The sequence below is a fragment of the Gossypium arboreum genome, chromosome 8 (genome assembly GCF_025698485.1).
Source record: "Gossypium arboreum isolate Shixiya-1 chromosome 8, ASM2569848v2, whole genome shotgun sequence".
Taxonomy (NCBI): Eukaryota; Viridiplantae; Streptophyta; class Magnoliopsida; order Malvales; family Malvaceae; genus Gossypium; species Gossypium arboreum.
The window spans coordinates 38351332-38361746 of record NC_069077.1 but is presented as its reverse complement, the minus strand read 5'-3'; the positions used below and the strand labels follow the sequence as shown (position 1 = coordinate 38361746).

Genomic DNA, 10415 nt, shown 5'->3' with positions numbered 1-10415 from the left:
AGAATTGGATCCGGGGAAAAACAAGATAGTTGATTGATAGCTCGTTTCTCTCCGTATAAATCTGAGGTAAGTTCCTATGTTAATAAGCATTAATATAATTGTGTTTTAAATGATTTATTATTGAATTAATTGTGAATACAATCTTACGAAAATGTTCGACGAAGATTCGGCAATGTTAAATCCCGATTGAACCTTAGAAATAGATAGGATACAAATGACATGTCATTAGGGGTTATTGTGTTTGGATGCTGGTCCGTACGTTTTACCGGTGGCTGAGTTATCCGGCATGTGTTGCGGATCCTCGTCAGCTTGTGTGAGCGGCACCGTGTAGTTACATCTTGACCATCAGCTTGTGTGAGCAGACCCGTTGATAGCTCAAGAACAAACATTATATGAGATATGAGATTGAGATAGCTCTGGCTATGTATTGGCACTTAAGGTGTGAGATTCTCAAGTTTCCGATATTATTCCAAATGGTTCAACGGGTATATCAAGGATATGAAATGGTGAGAGATAGATACGTATTAGTACAGGTATGTACGAAAATCATATGAGCATTAAATCCATGAAATTGTGAGTTCATGATTAATTATGTGAATGAATAAATGTTAACTTTGTGATTAAATGGTTTTTTAGTATATTATGTTTATATTACTTGAACGGTGAATGAATGGTAAGTTTTACTTATTAACTATACAAGCTTACTACGCTTTATAGCTTACTCTGTTTACTTTTTCGTGTTTTATAGTTTTTCGAAGCTTGCTTGGATTGGAAGTTGTCGGAGATCTTATCACACTATCTAGTTGTCGTTTTTGGTATTTTTGAACTTATGTATTTGGTTATATGGCATGTATAGGAGTTATGGTTAATATGGTTTATATGTTTATAATGGATTTAGCCAATTGCTTTGGCTTGTCAATGAAGTATGTTTTGGTTATGTGTATAGCCATGTGATTTGGCTTATTTTGGTATATTTGGTTATGTATATATATATATATATTTGCAAATGGTCTTTTGTTATGTGGTTGTAATTGCTAAGTTAATGCTTGTTGTGAAATGGTATTATGAGTGCCAAATGATTGAAATTTGAGATTGGTATGCTTGTGGTTTTAGGTAAAATAATGCATAATTGAAAGTGACCACATTTGTGATTTGTGAATATGAAATTGGTATGAAATTAAATGGCAAATTGTGATACTTGTGTGTCTTGTGGTTGATGGTATTGATATAGTATGAATTGAACTTGGTTCAGAAGAGTTTAAATGCCATTTGAAGTTGTGGTTATATGCAATTTGGTTTGTGTAGGTGAATGCAAATTTGGGTAAGAAAGACGGCTTGGTAAATATCCTATTTTTGTCCACATGAGCATGTGTCTCAGTTGTGTGTGACACAAGGTTTAGTGACACGGCCATGTGTCCCCTGGTACATAATTAGAAACCAAGTCGGTATGCTCCAGATGGCTCAGCACACAGGCGTGTGACATGGCCGTGTGGCATAAGTCAGTATACTCTACAGTTTTAGCACGGCCTAGCACATGGCCTGGCACACGGGCATGTGAGGCCATATTGAAGGGTACACGGGCTAGCCACACAGGCGTGTGATTAGCCGTGTGACCCAAGTCAGAGAGTTACATAGGGTCGGAAACAGGTTGGGACACGACCATGTGATCCCATTTCGAATGTCCATATAACCTGTGACACGGGTGTGTCTTTGGCTGTGTGAGACACACGGCCAGGCCACATGGGTGTGTGTCCCTGCATTTTGGAAAATTTTCTAAGTTTTCCAAAAATTTCCTAAGTTATCGGTTTAGTCTCAAACCACTTCTAATGCATGATTCGGGCCTATAGGCTCGTATTAGGGACAATATGATTGAATGTGAATGATTTTTTATTTGGAAATGAAAATTGTATGTGAAATGTATGTTTTTTTAAATAATAAGCCCGATAATGCTCTGTAACCCTATTTCGGCAACGGATACGGGTTAGGGGTGTTACATACATACTAGCTAAAAGTCCACCTGGTGCTACATCATAGGGACATTAATAACTTAGATAGTTGTAACCATATACATATAAAATAATACCAATGGAATGTCAATCCTCAAGCTTTATTTGTAAAGTCTCAATTCTTTGGTAATCGAAACCCAAAGATCTATGAACTAGCCCGTGTTTAACTAGCCAAACAGACAAACGATCCTTCATCTTTTTTTATCTCTCTCGCACTTTTTTTTATTTGTTATTTTTATAAGATAAGTATTTTGCATTTATGATGAAATTAAATTTATGAAGATTAATTCGTTGTAAGTTTAATTTATTTACTTTAAATTGCGTGTTTATATATAATTGAATATGTGTGTGTGTTGAATTTATTTTTAAATGTGATTTACGATGAATATATGGTTACAAACCTAAAATAAATTTTGAAAAAAGAAAAAGAAAAGAAAAGAAATTATTTTTTGTGGCAAATCCATAGTTGGTTGGTAGAAATAAGTGTGATAATATGAAAATACATGTCTAGTAATGGTTCTGGCTACGAAAGAGTTAGTACTTAAAAGTGTCATGTACACTATTTCTCTTTCATGGGAACCTACTTGGTGTTTTTATTCATCAACTATGCTCACTATTCTAGTATCCAATTGTGATGACAAACTGAGTCACTCTATAACTCTATGTAGAAATCGATAATAGAGGAATGATAATTTTGTTAATCCAAATGCCAAATTGATCGAAGCAAAGGATATAATTGTGTGGTCATTTTTTAAGTCAATATTTTGACTAATGTGAAAGAGTAGGGATAGATAGGGGTGCCACTTTAGAATACATTTATGTCTTATTCCCAAATGGAAAATGTATAAGAGGTTGTCTATATTAGAAACTCTTAAAATTGTACATGTATTTGAAAAATGCAAGGTTCTGTTCAAACCTACATCTAGAAAGACCTTAGCCTAAGTGAGGTGTTTCATATTCCTAATGTTCAAACCAATTTGGTTTTCGCTAGACTATTAGAAAATTTTAAAAATGAAATTTTCCTTCGATTGTGATAAGATCAAGATGATTTTTTGTGAGAAAAAAACTTTTATAATCATATGTTATTTGCTGTTTGCTTTTAAAAATTATTAATGGTAATGCTAGTCTATCTACTTGCCTGATTGAAATATCATGATCTATGTTGCACGTTACAAATAGAATTTTTGAATATACGTTGTCATGTAACTGAAACAAAATTAGGGCATTAAAAAACTCACTAAAATGTGTGATTGTTAATTCAAATATACTTGAAATTATTTGCATATTATATGTGTGTGTTCAATTCCTTATATGATAGTGACAAGGAACGTTATGAATATTATTTTTCTAACTTAAAATGTATGAAAATGTGGGGGTGTCTAAAGATTATATCTTTTGATCTTAAGAAATGAAATATGAATTCTAATTGCATGTTCATTGACCATGTTAAAATTAGCGTTGCATATACATATATATATATATATATATATTTGTTATAAATAGTGATGTGTTTGATCATTATACTAGAGATAAAAAATATTGAATTTTTTAACATATTTCCATTTAAAAGTTGATGATGTTTTTCATGCACCTGTTATATGAAATGACTGTAGACATGAAGATTATAAGGCTTAAAAGGCCTAGAACTGAAAGTCTATTAAAAATGATTTTTTACGCATATTTTGTGAAAAATGGTTCATTAAGTCATTCTAAAGCAATTTCTTCTTGTGATGTTCTTCTTTTAAAAGAGGCTATTAAAGTAAACTTAATTTTGATTTAGAAAATAAAATTGGAAAATAATTTATTTGCCTTCTGAAGCAAAACCATTTGTTGCAAATTATTTTTTAAAAGAAACTTAAACCTGATGGTCTTATTATGAACTCGGACTAGTTGCATAAGGCTTTATATAAACATTTTATACATCAAATGAAATGTTAAAATAATTATTTTCTAGAGACTTAGAAGAATAAATTTATATAAAGCAACCAGAATGTTGTGTTATTTCAGGTCAAGAATCTAGAGTGTGTAAACTTCTCAAATCCTTATGTCTTAAAATAAGCACCTAAATAGAGGCATGAGAAATTTGATCAAACACTAGTAAATTATGGTTTTTGTGATTTGTGAATACAAAAAACTTAATAATAGTAATTGTATGAATATATGTTTATGTGACAATGATATGTTGATTTTCAATACTAATTATGAGTTATACTAGAGACAAAGAGATATCTTGCTTCCAAATTTGGCACGAAAGACATCAGGGAAGCAAATGTTGTATCGGGTGTTAAAATCATAAAGAAATGTGATAGTATAATGATATCATAAGAACATTATGTTGAAAAACTTTTAAAACAGTTTGGACACTTTGATGTCAAATCAGTAAGTACTCTTGATAAGAAATTGAAGCGAAGGAAGCAAAAGAATGATCGAATTCAAGTTGTTCCACCAAGGCAATGCCTTTATCATTGGTTTATGGAATGGAGGCGGTTTTTCCCATTGAAGTTGAGATTTATTCCTTCCGAGTTTTGTCAGAGTTGAAGTTAGATAAGCAAAATGAATCCAATCTCGATATGATCAGTTGAACTTGATCGAAGAGAAGAGGCTAAAGGCTATCCGTCATGGTCAGATGTACCAAAAATGAATGATGAGAGTTTATGACAAAAGGGTTCACCCTAGGGAATTCTATGAGGGAGACCTAGTATTGAAAAAGATCCTACCCATACAAAAGGACTTTAGAGAGAAATGGATGTCGAATTGGGAAGGACCCTATGTGGTAAAGAAGGCCTTTTCTAGAGGAGCACTGATTTTGACCGAGATGGATGGCAAAAACCTGCCTAATCCTGTGAATTTAGATTCAGTCAAGAAATATTTCACCTAAAAAAATGGAGAGGCCAAGACGAAAACTTGCAAAGGCGTCTTGAGACTTAAGAGGTTTTGAGTTGAAAACCCACAAAAGGGTAACTCAAATTTTGATAGAAGATGGGGTATGTGGTAGTCTTGGCCACTTAGAAATAAAAAAGGGGAGAAACTTTACATCTTGGGGCATCAACAAAGTACTCTAGATTTCCTAAACACATATCAGGCTCAAAATGATCATTAAAAAGTTTGTGCAGAAAAGCTGATGCTGGGATATTTGGGGCACCTAATTTTATCTTACTTTGTATTTTAGCAACGTTTTCTATTTTGATTAATCTATTCATTTCGAGCTTTGCTCCCAATAAATTTTAATCTTATCCATTGTTACAACCTCTTTCAAGCATTTTTACATTAAACTAATGATTAGTGGACTAACAATATTCAAGTAAAAGGATTTTTGCATATTACTCTGAAAGGTTTTTTAAATAGTACAAGGACTTGAAACATGACGACTAGTTTAGAACTAACCAAATCTAAGGGTGGGAAATATTCGAGAACAAATAGTCTAAATTGTGATTACTTATTCGGGCTTTTTGTCAAAGATACCATATTTGAACAAAAAGGCATAGTAAAACATCAGTGACGGAATCTTGACGAGCAATGAGCAATGTCAACCTAAGCACTAAAAGGGGATCATTCTTGAAAATGACATTCTGTATTCAAGCAAATATCATTCATATACATCTAGTTAAGAGCATTTGATTCATTCTGATCATGACATTTTAATCATTTGGCATAAATATAGGCCTATGAAATGGATTCTACAGGTTATGTTTCCTATAGAACGGCATAACAGATCAGTGAAACCACAGATCCTATACCTCTGAAGTTGTAGTGGGATGGATTGAATATACCATAGCGAATCTTATCTCCCTAAAGTTACAGTGGAGCAGATTAAAACTATAAATCTAATCTCCCTAAAGTTGTAGTGGAGTAGATTGAAGTTACACGTCTTATCTCCTTGAAGTTGCAGTGGACCAAATTGAAGCTACAAGTCTTATCTTCTTGAAGTTGCAGTAGAGTAGATTGAAGCCACAAATTTTATCTCTTTGAAGTTGTAGTAGAGCAGATTAAACTATAAATCTAATTGATAAACCATAATTTATACATATTTTTATCCCATGCTTAGCCAATTTATGAATGGTTTCTCCTTAGATTTGGTGAATTCAATGCTCCTAATCCTTTAATTTCATGTTTTATACTTAGGAGAGCATAGGAGAGTAAAAAGAGCGAGAAACGGGCTGAAAACGGAGAAAATGGACCTACGTGGGAAATCAACATGGCCTAAACTTCCTCACACGGGCGTGTCACACGGCTGTGTCTATTTGGCAGGATTGAAGCTCGACTTACACGGGTAGACTACACGTCTGTGCCTATTCAATAGCCTTGACCATGGGCTGGAGTAATCACACATGGGCGTGTCACACGGGCGTGTCCCTGCCGAGCCCAAGTATAGTTCTATTCGAAAAAGGCCAATTTTTAAAGCTTTTAGGCATCCAAAAGCCTATTTAAATACCTAAGGAGGCACTTAAGAGGGGGATGCAGAGTAGGAAGCAATGAATTACTCAAGGAAAGCTGATTGATCCATCTCAAAAGCCGGATTCATCATTAAGACTAAAGATCTCCCTTCAAGTTCCTTCAAGAGTTTTGAGTTTTCTTATGTTTTGTTATCTTTATGCTTTTGAGATGTTTTCTTTCATAAGTACAAACTAAACCCCCTAAATACCTAAGGGGAATGAAACCTAAGACGGATCTTTTTATTATTATCTGAATTGTATGATAAATATTTGACTTGTTCTTAATTATGTGTTCTTAATTCTTGTTTCGATATTTCAGGATATTGATTGAAGTTAAGCTCTTATTCAGAGGAGGAATAGACCCTATCTAAGAGTAAATTTGTCATAATTAAGCGGTGTTGATTGCACGCCTAGAGATAGGGTGATAAGATTTTGCCGGATTAGGATGAAACCTAATAAGAGAATCTATAGATTGAGTTATTGCAATTCTAGGGTGTTAATTAGAAAGAGATTTCAATTATCCAACCTAGGCTTAGATGTTATTAGTCTCGAGAGAGATAATAATATAACTTAGGGATTTCTACGGATCAAGTCAAATGAATAAATAAATCGATTTGAGTCAAATAACAAGTGAAGTCTAGGTGGATTTTTCCTTAGGTATTGTCTTAATCAATCGAATTTTCCCAAAAGTATTTTCCCAAATTTTCTTTCTGTGCATTCTTAGTTTAGTAATTAGTTTAGATAACCAAACCTCTTTATTTTTAAGCTAGATAATAAAAAGGGAGTAAATACTAGTACTCGTGGTTCCTTTGGGTTCGACAATCCGGTCTTCTTTGAACTATACTCTTTGTTCGATAGGTACACTTGCCTTAATCGTGATAATAAGTTAGTCTCAAGAATGATTCATTCATAAATCTTTAAAACCTGTCACGAATATCAAGTATCAAGTTTTTGGTGCCATTGCCGGGGAACTAGGATATTAGGAACACTTGATTTTTATTACTTTAGCCATTTTAATTTTATTGCAATTTAAATTTTTATTTTCTTTTCTAATTCTTCATTTATTTTCTTCTGACATGTTTTTCTAGTTTATGACCAGAAGAAACTTGTCAGGACCATTACTGTTTGATAGTGAGATCGATTGCACAGTTCACAGAAATCGAAGAGAAATAAGGCGAAGCTTATGATACACAGAGGAAGAGCAAGAGGACGATACTTCAACCAGAACAGATGAGATGGTTGAAAACCAAGAAAATCCGCTACCTCTTGCGATTGCTGTTAATTAGAATACTACTCCGCGCACTATGGTACTACTCCGCGCACTATGTATGATTATGATAAACCTTCTCTAACAGGAACTGAATCGAGCATAGTTAGACCTGTTGTAGCTGCAAATACTTTTGAACTAAAACCTAACACAATTCAAATGATACAGCAATTTATTCAGTTTGATGGTTTGCAGGACGAAGATCCCAACGCTTACTTGGCAAACTTTTTGAAACTATGTGATACATTTAAAATTAATGGCATTTTTGACGATGCCATTCGCCTTCGATTATTCCCTTTTTCATTGAGAAACAAAGCTAAACAGTGGTTGAATTCGTTACCACGGTGGTCAATCACTACTTGGAAACAAATGACCGAAAAGTTTTTATTAAAATATTTTCCGCCGGCTAAAACGGCTAAATTACGTAATGATATCTCTTCTTTTGTGCAGATGGATTTAGAAACACTCTACGATGTATGGGAGAGATATAAGGACCTCTTGAGAAGATGCCCTCACCATGGGTTACCATTCTGGCTACAGGTTCAAACCTTTCATAATGGCCTGAATCCTTCGACTCGATAAATGGTTGACGCAGCTGCTGGCGAAACCATCAATAATAAGTCACTTGAAGATACCTATGAATTTATAGAGGAGATGTCACTAAATAACTATCAATGGCAAGTCATGAGGACAAAGCCAACGAAAACAGCAGGTGTTTATAACGTCGATTCGATCACCATGCTCTCTAATCAGGTAGAACTCTTGAATAAGAAAATTGATGGTTTTCTTAGTTCTTCACAGGTTCACCCAGTAATGCAGTGCGAAGCAAGTGGAGGTGGATCAAGCAATTCAGAATACCTACCCTATGGCCACAACATGGAGAACGAGTAATTAAATTACATAGGTAATAATCCTCGATCTCAAAATAATCCTTAGAGTAATACTTACAATGCAGGTTGGAAGAACCACCCAAATTCTTATGGGGAGGCCAAGGGTATCAGAAACCACCACCTCCAGGCTTCCAAAAACCACCCTACCAACAAGAGAAAAAGCCGAACCTTGAGGAGATGCTAACAAAATTTATCTCAGTGTCAGAAACTCATTTTCAGAATACCGAGACAGCACTTAAAAATCAACAAGCGTTGATCTAAGGGCTCGAAACTCAGATTGGTCAGCTCACTAAATTGATATCCGAACGACCACAAGGTAGCCTGCTGAGTAACACTGAATCTAACCCAAGGGAGCAAATCAATGCAATTACCATTCAAGATGAGGAAGGGTTAGTTGCACCTAAACCAGAGAAGAGATAGGAAACTGTGGTAAGTAAAGGTAAGGGTGAGGTGGACCACAATGACTAGGAAATGGTAAGTAAAGAGTACAAACCACGGGTGCCATACCCCAATGCGACAAGGAAAGACCGTACAAATGAACAATTTGGTAAATTCCTTAAACTATTAAAGAAATTACATATTAACTTACCGCTTATTGAAGCTCTCTCGCGGATGCCAAACATAGTCAAATTTTTAAGGAAGCTTCTAACAAACAAACGGAAGTTGGATGAGGCATCACATGTGGAGTTGAATGCAGATTGCTCAGCCATATTACAGAATAAGTTACCTAACAAATTGAAAGATCCAGGGAGTTTTACAATTCCTTGTTTAATTGGTAGTTTAGATGTTCATAATGCATTGGCTGACTTAGGGGCAAACATTAATGTTATGGCTTATAAAATGTTTAAACACCTAGGTCTTGGGAAACTCAAACAAACTAGGATGAGCATTCAATTGGCTGATAAAACCATTTGATTTCCTATGGGTATCATTGAAGATGTTCTTTTTAAGATCGATAAATTTATATACTCAGTAGACTTTGTTGTTCTAGATATGGAAGAGGATAGTAACGCACCTTTGATTTTAGGACGACCCTTTTTAGCGACTGCTAGAACCATTATTGATGTTGGTACAGGTGAACTCACACTTCGTGTAGAAGACGAAACTTGTAATTCGAGTAACACATCAAAAATCGAAGGTGGTTGTATAAATCATTCTACTAGTATTGATCATGTGGTGAAACCCTCTATACAGGAAACAGTTTCGAAGAACGCATATGAGCCGTGTTCAAACAACAACAAAGGATCTATCTATGAAGAACGAAGGCTACAAATCGAGGAGTTAGATGAATGGCGGACACAGGAATCGAGAACACCCGATGAACTAAAATCGAGTCAGGACAAGCTCAATACCTCACCAAATCAACTTAAGGTTGGAGACAAAGTACTACTAGATGCAGCAGATCCTCGCATTGTTACTCCTGAACCTAATGAAGAAATTCCTCTTACGGTACTCAGTATTTTCCCATATAGTACAGTCGAGGTAATTCATCCCAAATTCGGCACATTTAAGGTAAACAATACCCATATTAAACCTTATGTTGATAAAGATGATAGTAGGGATGAGGAGTGTAAACTCCTCGCACCACCTTGACCATGCAGAAGAGAGGTAAGTCTAGCTTAAGACTATAAATAAGCGCTTCTCGGGAGGCAACCCGAGCACTAACAGTAATGATTTATTTAAGTTTTAGCTTTTAACATCTAACATACTAACCAAATCATGGAACACAGGCTTTCTAAAGACCACACGGCCAGGCACACGGGCGTGCATTAGGCAGTGTGAAAACAGGGCAAAATTTTTTCCCCAACACGGGAAGCGA

At 35.0% G+C, this 10415-nt stretch overlaps 1 non-coding gene across 1 annotated transcript; it reads right to left on the bottom strand.

The window, feature by feature from the left end:
* Window positions 1–8123: 8123 nt before the first annotated feature.
* On the bottom strand, window positions 8124–8230 carry LOC128280265 (small nucleolar RNA R71). Its single transcript, XR_008270445.1, has one exon. It is a non-coding gene; the product is annotated as a small nucleolar RNA R71 (small nucleolar RNA).
* Between the last annotated feature and the right edge of the window lie 2185 nt (window positions 8231–10415).